Source organism: Crotalus tigris, unplaced genomic scaffold (genome assembly GCF_016545835.1).
Source record: "Crotalus tigris isolate CLP2741 ecotype Arizona unplaced genomic scaffold, ASM1654583v1 scf7180000017816.2395320, whole genome shotgun sequence".
In the NCBI taxonomy this organism is placed as follows: Eukaryota; Metazoa; Chordata; class Lepidosauria; order Squamata; family Viperidae; genus Crotalus; species Crotalus tigris.
In genome coordinates, this window is record NW_024096653.1 from 325,755 (window position 1) to 348,039 (window position 22,285).

Below are 22,285 nucleotides of genomic sequence, written 5' to 3' on the forward strand. Positions count from 1 at the left end.
CATTAAAAACTGCTTTGTTGACTATGACCAAGATCAACTTTATAGCTTTGCAATTTGAAAATCAAAGGGAAAGTAATGGAAACTGCAACATCCAAGCTGTTGCCTATAAGCATTTTTATAGATTGTCAGCTACGTTGAACAAACTACAATGGTTTCCCATTCATTTTTAAATTCATTCAAGTTTGTTGTTTGAACTTTTAAAAAATGATCAGTTTGGTTCTAATGTATTTAAGATATCTTAATTATGAAGATGTTTCCAGGTTATAATGTCAATCTTTCAAGTTTACTAGATGTGTGGTTTTTCTTCATAATTCAGTGCTAGTATTTTTTTACTATTTAAAAAAAAAACCCTTATTTTCAATGTCATTGAAGCCCTGTTGCTTGTCCCATTAATAGGTCTTTTCTTTAATAACCCAAGTACCAAACTATCTCGAGGTATGGCTTCAGGCTAGGCTGTGTAGAGATATGGGAACTCTTATTAATATAATGCAAGATGATAATGTAACTTCTGCAGGTGGGGCATTTTATACCTTGACACTTTGTCCAGAATATCTACTATTGTGCAAGCTACATTGACTGCTACTTGACTTCTGAGTGCAATTCAAGATGCTGGTTATTATCTATAAAACCTGAACATCCCAAAAACTCCTTACCACCCAACTGTCCAATATATTCCAGCAGAAATGTGGCATCACTTTTGCGGCCCTCACCCTCTGGAACAGCATCCCCCCCAAAGATTAGGATGGTACCCTCTCTCCTGGGGGTTCCGGAAAAATTTGAAAATCTGGCTTTGGGTCCAGGCCTAGAATTGATGTTTATTATTTGCTCATTACCTTTTTGTGTTGTTTCTGTTATTCATTAGATTATTTTAGTCGGGCTCTCTGTGAGATTCAATGGTTTTAACTGTTTTGATATTTTCCCTAGTTTTGTATGCTGCCAAGAATCCAGTTGGATGGCCAATAAAATTAAATGTGTTCTTTAAAAAAGGATCTCCTTTTGTAACCCTCCATTGACCAAAGAGTATAAAGTAGAGTATACACACAGTATTTAAGATTTGCAAGATTCGAAGACTACAGGGATCTGTAGAAATACATATTTCGTAAATTCTAATACACAGAGTGTGTGATTTATTTATTCATTCAATTTGTGTAGCTGCCCATCTCTAAATCTGTGACTCTGAGTGCATTTTGGTAGGGCTATTTGAAAATATTGTGGCAGAATACACTGTGTGCAATATAATATTGTACTGTGTGCAATGCAATATTCTTCAAAGTAGATAGAAATCTTTTTAATGTCTATCAGGTTTTGTACATTTATTATCATTGTCCAGTCATTAGTACTGTACCAAGGTATCAAAGCATGACCTGTTACAAAAGTATGGTTTCCTATGTGCTCTAAGAGAGGGTAGCAGCATGTTCCACGGTGTTACAGCAACCACAGAGAAGGCATATCCTCTGGCCCAGGTATTTTTCATTCCTAAAGGATCAAAATCTTGCGTCGACTCATTCTGGACTTGAGTATAAGTATTAGTTTTTAATATTTCAATATCAATCCAATTCAGATTTAAAATATCACAATCCACATCCAGAATATTAACCAAAAATAAAATGAATTAAGGATAAAAAAGTTAACATGTTCAAGTTTAAAGATCTCCTGGAACGAAACAGAAAAAAACTAATTTCTAACATAATGAGAACTGCCACAGATGAGAGAAAGTTGGTGAACTAGTATTATAAAGCAGTTTTGTTCCATTATGGGCATAAGGTGTTTTTTTTTTTTTTTTTAAAAAAAATATTTTTACTTCAAAGCATGGGTATAGAAGAAAGTAATTCTAGAATTGGAGAAAGTTATTTGTTAATCCTTTATTTTATGATTGATAAATGTATTCATATTTAGTAATGGAATATATTCATTATCAAACTTTACTGTAGGATTTTTTAAAATTAATGTCCTGAGCTGAGCATGCCAAATACGTTATTAATTTTTATTGGATTATAAATAAAAAGAAATAGTTTAGAGCTGTATGTCACAATTGTGAAAAAAAGTTTATTCTTTTGCAAAGCAGTATAGTATAATTAACTGAAAGTGACCATTCAGGCCAAGTCAATCATCTACTTAGTCTATTTTAAAGGATGTCAACAAATCCTCCACTACAAAGAATACTGTGCTGAAGAAATCATATCCTAAATGATAAAATAACATTAGGTACATTTTGAATTGTTCTTATTACTAGGTCAGTCTAACCTTTCATCTGCTTCCATGGGATCATTCCCATTGCTTCTCCAATTCCTATTACACAGTTAAGATGATTGGGAATCTTTAAACCATGGCTCCTGCATCAGATCATCAATCACTCACATCTTCTATAAACAAATGACCCTGTTTTCAGCAACCTACTTCTCCAATCTTTCTATTTAATCATCACATTAATAACCACATTTTTAAAGTGTAGTTTGCACTAATTGCAAAGGAAACCTTTTTCAACAAGCTTATGCTGGCTTCCACTACAAGACAAAAATAGTTTGGTTAATGTCAGTTCCTAGTGCTTAGATCAGTGGTTCTCAACCTGTGGGTCGGGACCCCATTTGGGGTCGAACAACCATTTCACGGGGGTCGCCAAACAAGGCTGTCTGCCATTTTTTCCACCTTTTCTTTGGCCACGCCCCTGGCACCCGGTGATGTATAAGTGGTTGGGGGTCACCACAACATGGGGAACTGTATTATGGGGTCGCGGCATTAGAAAGGTTGAGAACCACTGGCTTAGATGGAGTTTTCTTGGCTGTTTTATAGTAGCGATTAAAGTCTCCTACAAATCAAGCTTGACTTCTCATTTATAGCTCTCGAAATTTAAAGCAGCCCGTTATCCAAGGTTTAATCAAACTCTATTTAGCTTCTGAGATCAGCCATTAAATTTGATGCTTCAATCTATAATTACTCTAGTTTCCAAGGTATTATAAATTACTTTGATTTGCTCTAGGATCATCCCTAGTATTACTCAGATTAACTGATCTGTGGCACCCTGGGTGGTCATCTGGCACTTACCTTTTCAGGATTGCCAAACAAAAAAAGAATAATTTGTCATACTACCACTGAATATAAGAAATTTAGACCAGAATAAGCAATATAGAAAAACAGTAGCTTTCAATTACTTTGAAAGTAATATGCTGGTCATTGAAACCAAAGTTCTTTTTCTGGCAATTACAAAAACATTATTACAGGAGTTGAATGTCTCAGAATGTATTGGAACCAAGTCCAAGTATAATGAGGCAGAATTAGCCAGGAGGATTCCTGCATTAACCCTATATAGGTGGAAAATCCTATTAATATTCATATTTGTTACATACCGTACAATGAAGTTGTCACAGATCAAAAACAAAGAAAGACTGCTTTAGAATAGAATAGGATATAGAACAGAAGCTGAAAGGGACATTGAAGGTCTTCTAGTCCAGCACCTTGCACAAGCAGGAACACCATCTCAGGAAGTGAATGTCTAGCCTCTTCTTAAAAATCTCCAGTGATGGAGCGCCCACAATTTCTGGAGGCAAGCTGTTTCACTGTAAATGATCCTCACTGTCAGAAAGTTTCTCCTTAATTCCAGGTTGTTTCTCTCTTTGATCAGCTTCCAACCATTGTTTCTTGTCTTGCCCTCTGGTGCTTTGCAGTGAGCAAAAGGCTATTTGGTAAATGTTCAAAATAATTCTGATTATTTCATGTTTTCTATTTAGAGTACTTTATCACTTAAGCAGATAGAAGAAATTTTGCTTTAAAAAAATCAACTTATTCTGCTGGTACTTTGACTATCATCAAAGCTGGTGATATTTGTTTCAGCATCATTCCTAGAATGAGCAAATAGTTTAAAAAGTTCCTTTTCATTAATCTGTCCCTTAATGTTTGTTTTAACCTATTACATTAAATATTACACTAGATATGTGCATGCAATAGTATGCTAATTGTTTCAAACTTGAAAAATGCTGAAATATTCTACCAGAATAAAATCCATACATTAGAACAATTTGTGTCATTACTGAGGACAATGGCAACTTGACAAAAACTGCTTAATTTATCTTTGCTACAAAAATAGGATAGCCTCTGCTCAGTGCTTGCTAGAGCTAATTAACAAATTAATTGGCCAAGTAGATGGTTTATTGAAGTCTGTAGACCAGTTTCAAAGCATGCTTAACTATTGTTTCCATTACTATGGAAATTTATTTCAATTAAAAATGACCTTGACAATTTTTTCTTAAATTACATAGTAATACATATGTGATAACCTCTCTATTGACAACATCTCATACAGAGTATCTTGCTTCCATGCCTCAGTCAAAAAGTGGATGCATGGGGCTGTTTTAGTTGGGTATGGGCAGAAATGCAATTGTTCTGCCAAGAAAGGATAACTGCAGATTGTGGTTGTGGTGGTAGCTGAGAAAAGTCTGGGATCAATATCTAAGTCACTGTAAGGATCAAGAGTGGAGATTGGTGGGCTATGGAATGCATATTGGCAGTGATTGAAGACAAAGTGAGAAAGTGATGCCCTAGTTGGCCACTGAAATTTCACTGACGCTGTCAAAAAAGCCAATGCAATCTTAAGTTGCATCAAAAGATGGATAGTTTCAAGATCATGTGAAGTGATAGTACTGTTTTAGATTATACTGGTGAGACCACACTTTGAATACTCCGTCCAGTTCTGATCACTATACAAAAAAAATATTGAGACCCTAGCAAGAGTGCAGAGAAGAGCAAAAAAAACAAATAAGGGGGTTGGAGGCTAAACTGTATGATGAACAGAACTAGATACAAAGACTAGGGGTGATATGACAGCAGTCTTTCAGTACTTGAGGTCTGGCAGAGACAAGAACAATGCACCAGAGGACAGAACAAGAAGCTGTGGGTGAAAGATCCAGTCTAGAACTAAAGAGACATTTTTCAATAGTGAGAACAAATTAATCAGTGGAATATCTTACCTCTAGTTGTGGGTACTTCATTACTGGAGACTTTCAAGATTGGACAGCCATTTTTTGGAATGGTATAGGGTCTCTGCTGGAGAAAAGGGTTGGACTGGAAGACTTCCAAGGTCTCTTCCAACCCTATTATTCTATGTGCTGTGTATTAGTATAATCTTTGCATTTTACTGTAAAGATAGTAATCAGGAAGTAATCACATACCAGTAAGGTCTTTGTCCTTGATTTATCTGAACCCAGTAATCCTTTACAAATCAACCATTCATCCCTTTCCCATTTTTACACTCATTTGGTCTCATGGACTGTTAATATACCTATTTCATTTTTTTGGCTGCTCCATTGACTACTCACTTGAAACAATTTATAGGTGCAATAACCCCATGACATAATCTCTATTACAGAATCATCAGCCTTGCTCAAAAATATCTTAAACTTGTCCAATTCCTTTTCCTATCAAGTTAAAACTTGTTCTATACCTTGTTTTCCCGAAAATAAGACCTGGTCTTATTTTTTTTTGGCCTCCCAAAGAGGCACCAGGTCTTATTTTCAGGGGGGTGTTTTTTCTAGTCTCACCACGCAGCAGTGGCGGCAATGACAGCCCCGCCCAGCCAGCCCACTTCTTCTGCGGCTAAAGGTAATACTTCTGCTGCTGAGAATGGAGCTCCAGATTGACGTGCATGGTTCCCCCGGCCTGCATTTTGCCAACAGAGGCCTTTAGCCAAGAACCAAGCTGATTGAATCTGTAGGTCGGTTCTCGGCTGCAGAGGCATTTCCTGAAGGCCTCGGATGGCAAAATGCAGGCCTAGGGGGGGCACTGCAGAAGTGGGCTGGCAAGGCAAGTGTCTATTCATGGGAGGCCTGGCTGCAATGGTAAACTCCACCATTGGCAGCTCCACCTCCCCACCCGACTTTGATTTTCAGGTGTGCACCTCGCCCCGAAACTAGCATTTATTTTGGGGGTAGGGCTTATATTAGGCCCACCTCCCAAAAATCAAGCTAGGGCTTATTTTCAGGATAGGTCTTACATTCGGGAAAACATGGTAGTATATTTTAAATTGCAGATTATCTCTACCTTATTGGAATCCTGTGACTACGAAATCTTTTTAGTTCTTGAAAAAGCTATGATCTTAAACAAAACTGTTCTAAAGAATTGGACTAGGTTCACCTCGTCTCCGATCTTCATGGGCGATAACCCAAACAGTAATTTAATTTCTGTGGAATTTTATCCCAATATCTTTCACCCCCAAAACCAGCAAACCCCTATGTTGAACTTCTCTACAAATCCTTAACCCCCAAGCTCCTGGGAGAATTTTTAAAATTTATATTGTGGGCTGCTACCATACTAGCCATTTTTCACACCTACAATTACCCGTTTTCCTAAAATTGGCTTACTCCATATTCATATAGTTCAAGCCAGGTGACTTCAAATTTATCCACCCAGGTTTTTTTTAATGCATTACCAAATTATGCCAAGCTTTTATTATTACAAATATTTGGATTGGAACTCTTCTGGAAACATGCTGGCCTGGGGCAAATTAGCTTGAGATCTAGACACTTATTATAAAGCTGTAGTTCTTGCTAAGAAATGTTAAGTTGTATGTCTTTTGTTTTTGTAGATTTACAAGTAATCTTCAACACCCTGGAAAAAAAATTACCTACTTCAATGGACCACTTAATTATTGCATCATGATACTTATCCAAAGCAAGTGTAATTGTCTGTGACTTAACTGAACCTTTTACTTTATGTTAAAATGTCAAAACAATGCTGTACTTCCCAATGCTTCTATATTAACTTTATTTTCATACCTTTATATTAACTTCATTGAAGTTTTTAACAAGCCAGAATTCCATTCTATTCCCTGTATATTGGATTTCTATTCCAATTCTATTTCCAGCCTTGGAATTTCACAATGATCTCCAATCCAGGGAGTAATGAGGCCCAACCCTGCTTGGCATCACCAATTCCATCCTGTCATCTAGCATTTGTCCAAGTTCTGAAATCAAGCAAACTATTCCAGAGTTAAATTTTAGGACAATGACTTATAATACAAATTACTTTTAAGAACCAGATTTGACTTACAAGTTACTATTCAAAGTTAAACTGTGTATAGTAATACTTGAAAATATATTTCATTAAATCTGAAGTATCAACCAAACCCCTATCAAATTTCATTTATAATTAATCAATAAAATGCTCCCAAGAAAGGCTATCATCTGAAAGAGATTTTGAATTTCTCTGTGTATCTTTTGTATAGATCTTTTATATCCACCCATTTTGGAGAGGGGGAATGTTTTTTAACAAGCATCACTTTCTTTTGTGGAATTAAAATTATACTGCAAGTCTGTTCATATTAGGGTAATTTGCTCGAAGTACCTCCAGACAGGACCCAAAGTATATCTTCTCTTGCACTACTCCATCCATGTGGCTCCCAAGTTTACCATGTCTCTGAACACTTGGCTTTTCTTTGAAATCTTGAGTCAGGCTGGATGTCCTTACAGGTTCTGAAAGTTAATCTGAGTGTTTTCTGTTGTGAATGTACTTTTATTTTATAGTTCTTAATATTGTACATCACTCAGCATATTTATGGAATTATGTGACCTTCTAAATTTAATAAATAAATCATTTTTCCACAGACAAATATTTTTCTAATGTATTTTTTTCTAGTCTATTTCAGGAATTTTGTAACTTTCATGTATCATGGAATAAGGAGTATGTACATGGAATAATACTACATACTAATATATTGAAATGCTAATTTCTATCTTACACTTTAAAAACGACCTAAAGAAATGGCATTATTCACAATGTTTAAATGTTAAAAAGATAATGTGGGTGAGAATGCTGTGATGAACCTAGAAAAACAGCTGAGCAGATTACTTCAACTGCTTTTTGGGGCAAGTAACACATCACCTTAATTTCAGGAAATCACAAAATACAACCTCTTTATTAATATTAAAGCTTGTGATTTATTGAAAATGCTGGGTTATACAGATTGCTTTATATGTTTAAAGCTCATTTTGTCAACACTGGAAGAAAAAGTACTTACAGTATCATTAAACCATTTAATCAAAATTTTAGATGTAAAAAGTTACATTGATCACTTTACTACTGCAATTGCTGCTCCCAAACAATTGAGAAGGGAACTTAAGTTGCTGCAGATTCTTGCCCCACCAACCTCAACAGGCCGGGACAAGTGCAATACCACAGATTTAACACAGCATTGCAACCGATCCCAACCTGTGTAGAAAGGGGTACAACTTAGTATACATTCTTGCCTTTTCACTGCCACAGTCAGTTTTGCATGGATTTGCACAGCAAAATATCATACAGCTGGATGCAAACCTGCAAAACTAACCAGAGAACAGTGTTTAACAGCCATTAAAAGGAGAAACAGGGGAAAACGGGATAAATATGAAGTTCTTCAGCTAGTAGTACTTTAAGTGCTCCTAATGCAGTAGATTATGAAACACTACCTGCACTATAAGCACTTTAGTGCTACAGGAGCCATTTAGGATCACTTGTTCTGTGAAGGATAGCCTAAATTAACTCACAATGTAGACACGAAGATAATAACAGGCCACAATCAGTTTTGCATAGATTTGCACAACTACATTCTTCCTGTAGTGCAACTATGCAAAACTAACAGAAGACTGCAAGACATTATTAGATTTTACTTTCTGTGTTCAGTAATTGGGAGAAAATACAACTTCTTATGCCAGAAGGAGCACTTAGGGCAGTAGATGCTAATCTATTTCACTATCTGCACTAGATGCACCTTAGAACAAAAAGCAGTTATTGTGTGGAAGCCACTGTGGAGGAAATTTTCAAATGTTTTTGAGGCGCTTGCCAGCATAATGCTACAAGTGCCTTCACTGCAGTAGGTTTTATAAATCACTACCTGCACTGTAAGCACTTTGACATTATTCTAACATGACCAGGATCTTCTTATTTCAAACATTTTTTTCACCTGACAAAAAGAAAATCAAAGTTTCCATTAATTTTCAGTATAAGCAAATAAATTAGAAATACATAAAACTCATCACTTATGGTAAAAATAGTATCTGGGTACGCCTAACATCTTCAACAGAAGTATCAAACAGTTTTATAGGTCTAACTAGAAGAGCTTGAATAATTCACTGAACTGGATATGTAACTATTGTATGGTCAAACTATTTCAGGTTTTTTGAACCATAGTGAGCTGTGTCTCATAAAAAATATAATGATGAAAACTGTAGACCAAAATTAACATATGTCCTTTATCAAAACCTATTTCTAAACTAGTGTGCGATACTGAATTTTGTAAATTTATAAAAGTAATTAATATATTTACAGGCCTAATCCAGGAAAAGTTTCCACCAGTCTCTGATAAGTTATTTTACTCTACTCTCAACAATAGTATAGTATCACATACAACTGAAAATTTATCAACACCTGTTACTTCTAAATAAGCAATTCTTTTCTTTGAGTACTGAGATTTCAAATAACCCATCAATAATAGTAAAAAAAAAATCAGGTCTTTATCAGCGGCTCATGAACACATTTAATTCTTTCAAGTAACATGAAAGTAGTTTCAGGCACGCTTATAATTAAAAGTTAGGGCCAGTGGCTAACGGGCCACACCACAGAATCAAAGAATCAAAGACCAGATCCCCCTATGTAGTACATTTCTATTTCTTTGTGCAGCGATGCTGCCTTCCAGTGACAGTTTCCCCAAAGGGGAACAACTCCCAAGTTCTATTCACCCAAGTATTCCAAAAACAGTGCAAGGAAACTTACTCAGTTCCACATCCGTGACTTGTACAACTGCAGGGCAAAACATCGCCTCCCGTAGAGATGATAAAACCAGCCGACCATAAAAGCCTCTCACGGAGGGAGGGGAAACCGGGGCTGCCCCTTTTTTTCAACTTTGAAGGCGCCACCTAACAGCAAAACAAACAAACAAGAAGTTATTTGCGGGCGTTTCACCAACAGCTACTTCGCGAACGCGGCCCAGGCCAACGACGGCTAACGGGAGGCGCGCCTAGAGCTGGCGGGAAGCGGCCGGGGAAACACAATGGCGCCCCCCGAGCCGGGCTCGCGGCTTCTCCGGAGCAGCACGTGCTGCGCGCCGGAGCCGACCCGGCCGGCAAGGGCGCCAGGGGGCGCTGCGGCGGCGGCACCAGGTCAGAGCACGGCAACCAGCGCAGCGCACTTCGTTTCCTCGCCCCGCTGCCTTTCCTCCACCCCCGCCGGCCAGGCCCGAGTTGTTACTTCCTTTCGCGTCCCCGCGGGCCGGCCGCGCGTGCCTTCTCCGTGCGTCGTCATTCGCCGCCGGTGGCTCCTGCCCCACTCCAGTCCGCCGACGGTGGCGGCGCCTCCCGCCCGGGCACCAACGGCGTCTCCCACATGGCCGAGGCCTAGCGAGGAACAATCGGCCTCAGCACGCGCAGCCGCTGCCGCCGCCATGTCCCGGCCCCGCCCCCCTCGGCAACATGGCGCCGCCGCCGCCGCGGCCCCGTAACCGCCGGCGTCTTCGCACTTCGCTCGCAGCCTCGACCCCGCCGCGGCTCCGTGCCTGGCCCCGACGGCCGGGACAGGGAGCGGGCTATGGGGTGGGGGCGGGGAAGGGTTTGCCGCGGCCCCCCAGGGCCAGGGAACGGAGATCGCCCCCGCCCCTCCCAGAACAAAAGCCCACGCGGAGAGGGCCGGATGACCTCCCGCCTCCCTTTCCCGGTCCTGCCGAAGCCCGGCTCCCAGTGTGCCCGGCCCCACGGCCGCCCCCTCTCTGGCCCGCTCCCCCCCTTCGCCCGCGTGGATACCTCGGTCGCCCCTGCCCATGTGCCCGCTGCCGCCGCTTTTGTTCTGCGGAGGGAGTCAAAGCCGCGGCCGCCTCCCCGCCACAGCACCGTGGACCTACCTCGGCCCTCGGCCGGCGCACGGATCGCGCCTTCTCCCAGCCCGAACGAGGCGGCGGCGGTTGCCGCGGCCACCGCGCGGCCTTTTCAAATCTCCCTCATTCCGGCCCCGCCCGCCCCCGTGCGCGCGGCCGACTTTCGTCGTGCGGGAGGCGCCGCCGCCGTTTGCTTGCGCGCGCGCGCACGGTCGGACGGGCTCCTTCGCCGGCCATGCGCCCGGCCAACCCCCTCGCTCACTCGCTCGCTCTTTTCCGGTGCCTGGTCGCGGCCGCCGCCAGCCAGCCAGCCTGACCCGCTCGCGTTGTGGAGCCCCAGAGGTCGGCGGAGCCCTTCGCCCGCAACTCACCCGCAGCCAACCGCCGCGATCGTCGCCTGCCCCACCCCCTCTCCCGCTCTTCTTAGAAAGCACGGAAGGGGCGGGAAGGAGGGGGAGGAGACCGCGGCGGCGAGGATGATGGCGGCGGCATCAAGAGAGGGAAGAGGAAAAACCATGTGGATTAAAAAAAAAAAAAATGAAGGGCGGCGGCTCCCGCCTCCACGTAAATATCCACACTCCTCTGCCCCGCCCTCATTAGCATAGAAAACAAAGTGCTTTCGAGCGCCGCGCCGGCCAATCAGAGAAAGCCCCGCCCCCCAACCGGCGAGACCCCGCCCCTTACTACTGCTGTTCGGATTGCTACTATGTTCGTTCTCCCGCGCACGGCGAGCGCCGATTCATCCCTGGCGCGTCGACAGCCGCATCTCTGGCTGTTCGAGGGATTCTCCCCGGACGGAGAAGGGGGCGGGGCTTCAGGAGCTCGGCCTCGAGGCCGCCCTCGCGCTGGCTCGACGAAAGCGCCTGCCGCCCAGCCAACGCAGCCTTCGAGGGCCCCCTCCCGCTTTCCAGCCTTCAACCTTCCCCTAGGTTGAATGAATGGTCCCGTAGTCCCTCCGGCTTACCGGAGGGGAGGCTTCCAAAGCGTGGGAAAAGGAGGTTTTCTCACACCGGAGAAGGGGAGCTTGGCAAAACTCGGTCCGCCTCTTGCTGCAAATGACTCTTCTCTCGGATGAGCCTGAGAAGAGTTTCCGAAGAAACCGGCTGTGCAAAGCAACCCGTGGGCGAGAGAAGAAATTCCCCAGCGGGTCTTCCCCGCACGTGTGTCCCCGATTGAGGCGCCCTCCCGAAGCGGCCCCCAAAAGTCCCCTCTCGAAAGGAGGGTCAAGAGGGCCGCCGACATCGCAAGGAATCACGAAGGATTGCTCTTACCCCGAGGACGCAGCCTTTCTCCGCACCCGCTGGGCTTAAGCTTCACCTTCCGCCTCTCGACGTGAGCATCAAGCGGCCAAAGTTTCATTGAAAACCCCCTCCTCCCCAACAAAAGAGGAGGGAAGCTCAGAAACAACCGAGAAAAAGGACTCGACAGGCTGCGGTTCTCCGAAGCATGCTTGCCTTGCACCCGGCCACGCAGCGAGGCTTTGCAGTCGCTCCTGCGAGAAGGAAGAAGGGGGGGAAGGAGGGAGGGGAGGGGGATGCCTGGGATGGCTCTTTGGCATCCCGCCCCCTCCCCCTTCCTGTTGTGTTTGCTCACTCCCGTTAGCGGCTCATTCGCTGGCGGCGGGTTGTTTTTGTTAGATTCGCAGGGATAAGGAGGAGCCTCGGTGCGCGCCCCCTCCCGCCTTGAGCTGGCCGCTCGCGCAGCAGCCCGCGCCTGCAGCCCCCCCCTTTTTTTGATACCTTTGCTGAGATCGCGTGTATAAAGTGCCTTCGCCAGCCGTACAAAGAGGAGCCGAGCGCGCAAAAAAAGGAGAGCCACCTTTCTTCTTCCTCTTCCGCCCCCCCCGGCATCCCGTCCCGTCTTTCCTTCACTCCCGTCGAACAAAGTAATTGTTTCCCCCACCCCTCCCACCGCCTCAACTTCCCTTTCCCGATTGAAATGCAAGGCCAGGGGAAAGGATTTGCAAGTTTCCAGATCGATGCTGCCTTGCAGAAGGAACCCGAAACTATTGTTAATTTACTTTTTTTAATTTTTTTTTCTTATAGCAATGCGTAACAGCCGGTCCCTAGTACCGGACCGTGGGCTCGATGTAGATGCGGAGCGCTCGTTCCCCGCGGTGCCTTCGGGCGGGCAGGAATGCATCCGGCCGCCGAGCTGGAAAGATTTCCCCCCCTCTCTGCCGCCCCTTCCCCCTCTCGCTTTAATTGTGCAGGGAAGCGAAGTGTTTCCAAAACACGTGAAAGCTGTTCAGGCGGCGAGCCTTTGACTAGCAGTTAGCGCTGGCGACGTTTAAAAGCTAACAGAAGCATACAAGCGGACCTTTAACGTGCAATTTTCGGAAGTTGCTCTTGGAAAGAGTTTTGAGTCTTCCCCCCCCCCCCAGTTTAAACGTCGCGCTTTCGATGGAAGACAAACGGGAGCGTTAAACTTAGTCGTGCGAGAATGAATTGGCCGATTTTAAATTCAAGAATTTATTTTAAGATACTAGAAAATTGCCAAAGGAAGTGACCTCCAGGATTTACCAGTTTCATCGGGGGGGGGGGGGACAAAGAATCATAATATTCCAAACAAATTGGCTGTTGTGAATTTTGTTTAATGTTTCAGTTGAGTTTATCTCGGTCGTTTAAATCTGATGAATGTACTTGCTTTATATTATGATATAATCGGGCAAATCCTTTATACACAACCTCCCCTGTCTTTGGTGAGCAAAGTTGAAGTTTAAAAGCCTTTGTCACTTGATGAAGTAGCTTCTGAACTGAATTGTATTTACAATTGTTAAATATACTCATACCTTCTTATAAGGGGGTCTATATGCATGTGATGTAGGCTAATTTTAGAATTTTTTTTCCTAATAAGATTTAATGACTTATCCAAGAAGAGAAGTTTGAGTAGTAATTTGAAACTGCTTCCCCTGAGTTCTAAAGTTGATTTCACATAACATCTTGAACCAGATTGGTGGGGAAAACAGGATGGGATCCAGGGAGATGATTCATAACTATTTAATTTGTACTTATAAATTACATTCACAGCAAGTATAAATATATAACATATTTTGACTTTTTTTTTTAAAAAAAAGTGCATAATTTCTCCCAAACCATATTAATGGTCATTTATAATGAACACTGCAGAATGAGAAATAAAACATTTTCAGCCTTTTAAATTTTCATATCAGTTTTGATAATGTGCATATATAAAAATGAAATCCAAGTTATGGTTGCTTCAAAGTAGGTCCCGTTGATCTGGGTTTTAAACTGTGGAAAAACACTCCATATTTATTGAAAAATAATTCCCATTGATTTAATCAAGCTTACTTTTATGCTGCCCATCCCTATAAGATTCCTCTGGCTGTTATAAAAGAGATAGAAAAATAATTTAACAATTATGGTTAAGTCCAAGTAAGGCTGGGAATAGGTATATTAGGACTTTTGAGGAAACATTTTTGAAACACACTTCTCATCTGATCAAAAGCAAGTTTCACTGAATTCAGTGGAACATTGAAAAGATAGTGGTTGTATTAAGCAAGTCCACTGGGCTCTATAGTGGTGCTGCTTATCTCAGAGTAAACATTCATACAAATGGGTTGTAAAAGTTTTAGCTTATGCATACAGAGTTGAGTAAGTGGTGGTTGGGAAACTAAAAAATTCTATTTTATGTGTCCTCTACTTAGACCAAGGGATGGCAACTAATTTTTAACAGAGGTCACATTTTCAGGAGAGCATGGGTGATAAGGTCACTAACACCATCTCTTTTCACTGACCTTCCTGCCCAAACATTGCCAAATAGGTTCTTTTAACAAGGTGAACAGTAGCTGCTCCTTGTTATCAGTGACTTAAACCTGACCTGGTAGATGACAGTTAAGATGCAGGAGGAAGGTTGAAAATTGGATTACTGTATTGTCCATAACGTGAACGTTCCAACAAAAAATTAACCCGGGCAAAAGAAGAGTAGCCAGATAATTCTCAAGCAGTTTAATTTTATGTGCCCAGAATTTTTTTTCAGAAAATATTAACCCAGCTTACAATATAAAGTGCACTTAAGATGCTGTTTTGCGCACTCAAATTCTAATTTTTAAAAATTAAACTTGAAACTAATGGTCTTATAAAATTTTGACTGTATAAATAGTAGTTGATGCCCTGATTTTGGAATGAATATATTTGGCAATGATTTTAGTTATAACATAGAAATAAATTGTAATTAACTTTGAGGCTCCATGCATATTTATTTGTGCTGTTTCTACTGAACCACTAGGATATCTAATCTAAATATTTAAATCTTTTTTTCCACAGGTAGCGCCTTACAAAGGAATTTTGGAATGCAATAAATAGAGATAATATAAGATAACTGTTGTCTTTGCTGTAATCATTTTAGATTCCTGTTTCTAAGGAAGTTTGTATTCTGGTAGTCTTCATTTATTCCTTATACACTATTGATAAAATTTATCAATAAAATACAGACACTGATTCGATAGCCTGTGTCTACATAACCTTATGCATAACAAGGTTATGCATAAGGCCCTATTTATGTAGCAACAAATATATACAGAATTCAAATCTTTAAATTTTGCAATATTTTAAGTGGATATTATCTCTTTAATAGTCTATTAAATGTCCCAAGAAATCTCTCAGGAAAAGTTTTCGGTCCACAGTTCTGTGACAGGAAAACTGAAGCAAAAATCTATCTGAAAGATATCTGAAATAGGCTTTAAATTAGAGATTAGCTCTAAAGAATATTGATCTGATTCAAAGGTGAAGCAACTTGAAAAATTGTAGACCAAGAAATTATAAACTTAGAAGTTAATCTCCTCTTTTTCTCTGATTTCCACCAGGAGAAGGAATTTTCTGGGATCCTACTTCAGATATATCTAAAGTCCCCATGCCATTAAAAAGAATCTACTCAAATCAGGAACACCACTGTTAGAAATCACAGGCTGCCTAGATCAGTGTTAGAATGCATAATTCAGCTTTTTTGTTATTTTTTTTTAAAAATAGGACAATAGGTTCTCTCCCCCCACACACACTACATTACCCATATTAGTACCAGAGATTTTATCAAGGTAACAAGATATTTAGGCTGCTTCAAAGAGTTTCTTAATGAAAATGTTGCTTTTCCATAAGAGAACTAATATAATCAAATGATACATGGAAGATGATCCTCAAATCCTGAAATGGTTCTGATGCATACAACATACCATACAGCTTGGTAAATACAACCACTGACAGTGTGGCTTTTAAGAGGGTTACAAATACACAAATCAGCAAATATATAAAGGAGGAATCATAAATCAATAGTTTTTATTGCTACTACCTCTCTTCTATACTTTTTAAAGTATTTTAATTTTTGTTAAATTTGTTTCACCAATCTTTTGTACACTGTTAAGGAAGCAGAAGACTGAGCTCAAGTCCTGCCTTAGCCCTGAAAGCCAGCTGGGTGACCTTGAGCCAGTCACTCTCCACCCAACTCACCTCACAGGGTTGTGGAGAAAATAAAAGGAAGAAGGACTCTTAAGTGTGTTTGCTGCCTTGAGTTATTTGTAAATATAATAAAGCTGGGATACAAATTAAATATCTGAATGTCGATTCCTTGTTGTTTCCCACATAACATATTTTATTACTGTATTTTATTTTATTTTTATTTTAACTTGAATTAGATCCTGAATTTTGTTTTTATCTTTTGATATGGTCATAAGAGAAGTAAACTACTAACTCCTACTTTTATCAATATATAAGCATATATGCGTATGCACACGCTAAGTAACAATAATTGAAATCTTAAGCAATTCGTTCAAAACTGATTATATAGCTAATTTTAGATTTGAATTGCAGTAGTTCTGTTTTGATGTTATGCTTAACTTTGGATGACAAGTCAAATCATTTCTGAAATACTTTTTTTTGAAATAATTTAAAATTATATCTGTAATATTGATATTCAAAGCTACAATTAATAGTGATAACATTTTTACTTTTCTCTTTTTAGCTTCAGTACTTCAAGCTTTCCAAACAATAGAATGTTCACGATTTTAATCCCATTACACGTGATTACAATATTATTGCATTGAAATCTTCATTTCAATAATACCACATATCAGGGTTTATACCACTACAATGAGAGAGAAAAATACTTCTTTTTGAAGTAATAAATATGGTTTGTGAATATAGGATCCAGGAATGCAACCAATATTGTACTTCATACAGTATTTCACATAGATAAACAAACACTCACACAAACAGAGGGAAGAATGCACAAAGGATTTAATACTCCAAACCTACACACGGTTTCCTGGAAATATATTTTACAGAAACTCAATGGGATAGGCTTCTGAGGAAATATAAACTAAATGGAATTTACCTTTGTTATGCAAAGACCAACTCTTCCCTTCATCAACAGGAAAAAAATGAATAAAGCATAAAGGCACTTGTATGGCTACAATAAAAGAATAGTGCTGGTATTTTAATGGAAAAAAATATGTTCTGGGTAGGGATGCATTGTATTTGTATTTTTCTTTTTTTAAGTATGTCTTGAAGCAGATATCTGCAACAGGATTAACAAAAAATCTATTTCTGAAAGGAATTGGAAAAACTTTGAATTATTTTAAATATTTTTAATGTATATATTTATAAATTCTGCAGATGGCAAGTTTTACAATTATTCCAATTGTATTTTGTTCAATTAAGCTCTCAAATCAAAGAAAATAAAGTAGGGATTAAAGTAGGAAAAGTTGGTTTATCTCAAATTTATATAGATGTAACTAATGAATTATTGTTACTTATTTTTCTGTACAATATCTTCCACATTTTTTTACAAAAAAGGATTGGTTTAAATACAGGAAAATCTATAATTTTATCTCTGCAAATATATAGACAATATATTTTCTGAATTTACAAGCATTCGATAAACAGGGTTTACTCTGTAGAATTGCAACAATTGTTCATCTGCTTGAGATATAATTTTCTTCCCTGAGGTTTCTTTTTCCATGGGTAGAAAGCAAGCAAACAAGCAATATACTTACAAGAGGAAAAGAAGAAGAAAAAGTTCAAAATTTATTAAGTGCATTTAATACTGAAAATACCTGTTTTCTTCATAATGCAGAACAAACATTTTCACACTGAGACTCCATTACCTTATACTGTGTTACGTAATTTTAAAACCAATTTTGGATGTACCTGAAAAAAGTTTCCATTTTAAAATTGATTGTGCGGTTGCTACCTTAAATATCCATGCTAAATAAATAGGCAAAGGATTAAGTCTGTTTAAATGTGAGTAGGTTGAATTATATTGTTTAAAACCCAAGTGATTGAAGCTTTGTTTTCTATAAAGGAATGTTGATATGGTTTATTTGGTTTGCAAGTGTAATATTTCTAACAGTATTATTAAAATAAGACTTTTCTGTTTTGAAAAAAGAATTTTGGAGATACAGAGTCAAGATGCTGTAAAACCCAAAAACATTGATAGAAGATGTTACTGTTGGGGATTTTTACATTATTCTATGCAGGGTTTTTTTTTCTCATAGAACGCCCAGAACAGAGTTCTGGCACCTTTTTTGGATGGAACCTTGTAGGGTAGGCAAGGCAGGTTGTATGACGTGTGTGAGTTCTGGCACTTTTTTTTTTTTAAGAAAAAAAAAACACTGATTCTATGTATTAGACAATTATTCCTAGTATCCAATTCCATACTGCATGGGTGAGCAAAAAAATTAGCTCCATATGTAGACTAGTTGCCTACTAGGAATCCTCACTTCTGCTGAGTTTGCACATTATTATTTTCACATAGGATGCTCAGGTATTTTTAGTAGAAGATCTGCCAACAATGGGAAATAACATAATTGAATCACCAATAGCCTCTGAAAGTTTCCCTGATTGATTACTAATATATCTCACCCTGTGCATAGTTGCAAACAGTTATGATTGCTTTACCAATAAAGTAATCATTGCCATAATAGTTGTAGAGGGCAAATCAGTGAATTTCATGGCTAAATACTATATATATGGCATTGAATTTAAGTTGATTTTAATATAAACAAATTACAGAGTTGTTGTGTTCTATTTTTGTAGAGGCTTTTTTTGCAGTTGTTGCTTATATAAATCAAAGATTTATTGAATGTTAATGTAATGGTAATTTATCTTTTGACTAATATTTTTACATTCATTCATTCATTCATTCATTCATTCATTCATTCAATATGTATAGTCTCCCAGCTCATGTATGTGACTCTGGGCTGCTCTGAGTTAAAAATAACCAAACACAAAACACAAATAGATAGCCAAAATGCATATGTACTAAACTTTGGGGATTTTTACATGTTGACAGCACATTCCAAGCAGTGCCTCAGTAGAAAATCCTGTAAATACATAGGACTGCAGACCTAAAGCCCATAATTATGTCCCATGCTTTGGATGAGTATTAGTCATATAAAATATGTGGATATAAAAATCCTAGGTTATGATCTTAGGCAAACATACTTTAGAATGTCTCAGTATAGTCTGAGTTTCACTTGATTAAAAATGTATAGATCCCACTGTTCATTATATTATTTGAGATTGGATTAAATCTTATTCTGATTTTGCTCCCTGCTTTCTTGCTTCCTTAACCTGAACTGTTGTTTTGGGAAGAAGCTTTCGTTTACCTGTGAGAACCATTTAGTCCCTAAAATCAGTAATAGTAACAGCAGCAGACAGAAGAAATAGACTACACTCCTCTAGCTCACACTTGCAATCCACGATTAAGTCCCATTAAAACTACTAGGACTCTGTGCTGTATTTCTTTGATTTTGGCATTGCTTAATCATATCTAGTTGCAGCTAAAAAGGTAGAACTCCCAGTTACTTTGTAGAAACATCAATTTATTTCTTTTTTGGCCATAGATGGAGGTAGTGTGACATTTTTTTTTAACTTCCATTCATTCCTGGAAGATGCTTCCTATCAATCTCCCATATGACCCTGCTTAATTTTTCAAAATCTGTAAAGATTAGTTAGATTCTACCAACTAATCCAGGCTAGCTCTGGGTAATTAGTTGCAGTTCAAAGGCTAGAGCAGTGGAAGTGACAGCATGCAATTTGAAAGTTTAGGTCAAGCTATGGACTCTAACAGCAAATTCAGAGAGCTATGACTGCTTTATAACTCATAAGTCAATAACTGCTGAAAACAACTATATCACTTATCTAATGCAAAGTGCTATGTGAATCTATTTTTGAATTTCCAAAATCTACCCATAATTCAGTTAGGTTATTAATAGCAGCCTATCCCATATTCACAGCATCCACATATGATGAACTGCTTAATAATATTTCCTTGTCCCTAGGAATAAACCAGATCAATTAGAACTGCATAATTTGGTCTTGTGTCCACACTTTGCACTAAGTCTTAATTTGTTAAACAAGCAACAATTGGTTGCAAGTCATGCACTGTGAATACGTCAATGGCTAGATCCACAGGACAGCTCAGCCATAATGTAATTTGCTTAGTTTGTGCTTAGCAAGTACTATACAGTAAATTCAGCCTCAATAAAAGTTTCTTTAAATGTTGAACAGTATATTTAACTAGTATTAATTGTAGCTGCAGAATGTAATTTTTAGGCATTTCAGCCAATCTTTCTCTTCCAAGTGCCACATTGTACCTAAATAGAAAATACACTTTTCATTCTCAGTTACGAAGAATGCAGGTGAGAGAGAATCAGCTGCTTATCCTTTTAAAATACATTAGAATAGCAGACCCATCCTCTCGAGCAGCTCTTTCTACATTTCAACACATTGGCACATTCCTCCAGTCTGACATGCCAGATATCATATACAAAGCTGCCCTTAAATAGCAGGCAGGATGGAATGAGGTATTATGCAAAAGTGTCCCCAGCAGGATACTCAACAATATTTCTCGACCCTGTAAAAAAGAAAGAAAGCATGATGTTTAATGAGAAATAGATCCATTTGAGTAAAACACTTTTAAAAAATCCTAACATGATGATCAAAGGCCAGGAGAGAATATTTATCATAGGATCAATATGTCAACCAAACATTAGCTAGAAATTTAGCTATAATCCGTCAATTCATGTGGAGGGAAGGAGAGGGAGAGGGAGAGAGAGTGAGTAATCTTTAAATCTAGCTTTTAAGTTTATATTGTGGAAGCTTGCTCGATGCTCATTTATTCCCTGATTTTCTTTTTTATTCTCGATCATCAGTGAAGTTTTTCTTTCAAATTGTGAACACATGGTGCTTTTCATAAAAAGAACTCCCAAACAGTCTTGCTAAAGAAAGATGTTTGATATTCTGTCGCTTTCCTTGGAAAAGATGGAGAGTTTGGAAGCGTTTGATGCCATCCTGCTGATGCATTGCAGAAAATGGAAAGAAGGCTCAAGAAAGAAAATATCCTACGTGGACCAGAGACAATATTACCATTTGTCTTAGGAGAGGTGATGGATGATGGAATGAATTTTATGTGATACGAGCAGCTGAGACAGTGACAAATGACACACCTTGGTTATTAAATGCCACCTGCTTATTCAGCCAAGTTACTCAAACTGCAAGTATTGCAATTAAAGCTGGAGGTGTATAATAACAAATAAATTATTATCTACTATCTATACTGAATTAAATTTCTTTGTAGAATAGTTAATATGAACCAGTTTGCCACTTTAATAAAAATAAAGATTTGAGAAATTGCCTCTGTTAACAATGTTCTTTTGGACAACTTCATTTCCTTTCCCCAAATTGTGACACATTCATTTGCTGTACTTGTGATATTCATAGGCAGCCTTATAAGGAAGGAATGCCAAACAATAACGCTTAGAGTATGAAAAGATGGCTGGATAATCTGTAATTGGTTCAAAACAAATGATTCTTGTAGTAGAATCTAATTTTTGTTTTCTCAAAGATTCAGTAGGATTTATTTTCATATTAAGAATGCAAACTAAGGTATAAAACCTACTGAAAGTCTTTGTAAATGTACAGAGGATTGAATGGAATGTAACTAAAAGGGCTGTCATTTTGATACTTAAAGCAATTAGTGGGTAAATTTAGGGTGATGCCAGTATAGAAAAGGTAAGCAAGATACTAAAAATCATATAATTGGTAAAAAATGAATATATGCTTATCACACTGCTATTTTTAACATGCACTTGAAAATACACTTTTGGAAAACATTATTAGAGATAAACTGATTTGCATCTTTTTCTTCTTCACAGAATTCAAACTTAATATCAATCAATTAAGTTATGTTTGGTGAGCTGATGGAGATTAGAAATGTTTTTGGTTTTCATTAAGCTTGTTTGCCACAGTTGTGATCCATAACATTTTACGAAACTTTTCCAAACTAATGATAACAAAGAAACAAACAAAACAAAACAAACTTTTTTTTTTTAAAAAAAAAATAGATAGGATTTATCCAGGTGGTTCCTTTAGAAAGTAATAAAGGCACCCTTGCTATTCTTGAAATCTGAGAATCTTTTTAGGGTCAGTATAATTAATATAA

At 38.9% G+C, this 22,285-nt stretch overlaps 1 long non-coding RNA gene across 1 annotated transcript; it reads right to left on the minus strand.

The window, feature by feature from the left end:
• Positions 1 to 1,332: 1,332 nt before the first annotated feature.
• Positions 1,333 to 9,872, minus strand: LOC120307803. The gene is made up of 3 exons (XR_005556655.1): positions 9,736 to 9,872; positions 6,765 to 8,926; positions 1,333 to 5,128 (listed from the first exon to the last, which is right to left on the minus strand). It is a non-coding gene; the product is annotated as an uncharacterized LOC120307803 (long non-coding RNA).
• Positions 9,873 to 22,285: the final 12,413 nt, after the last annotated feature.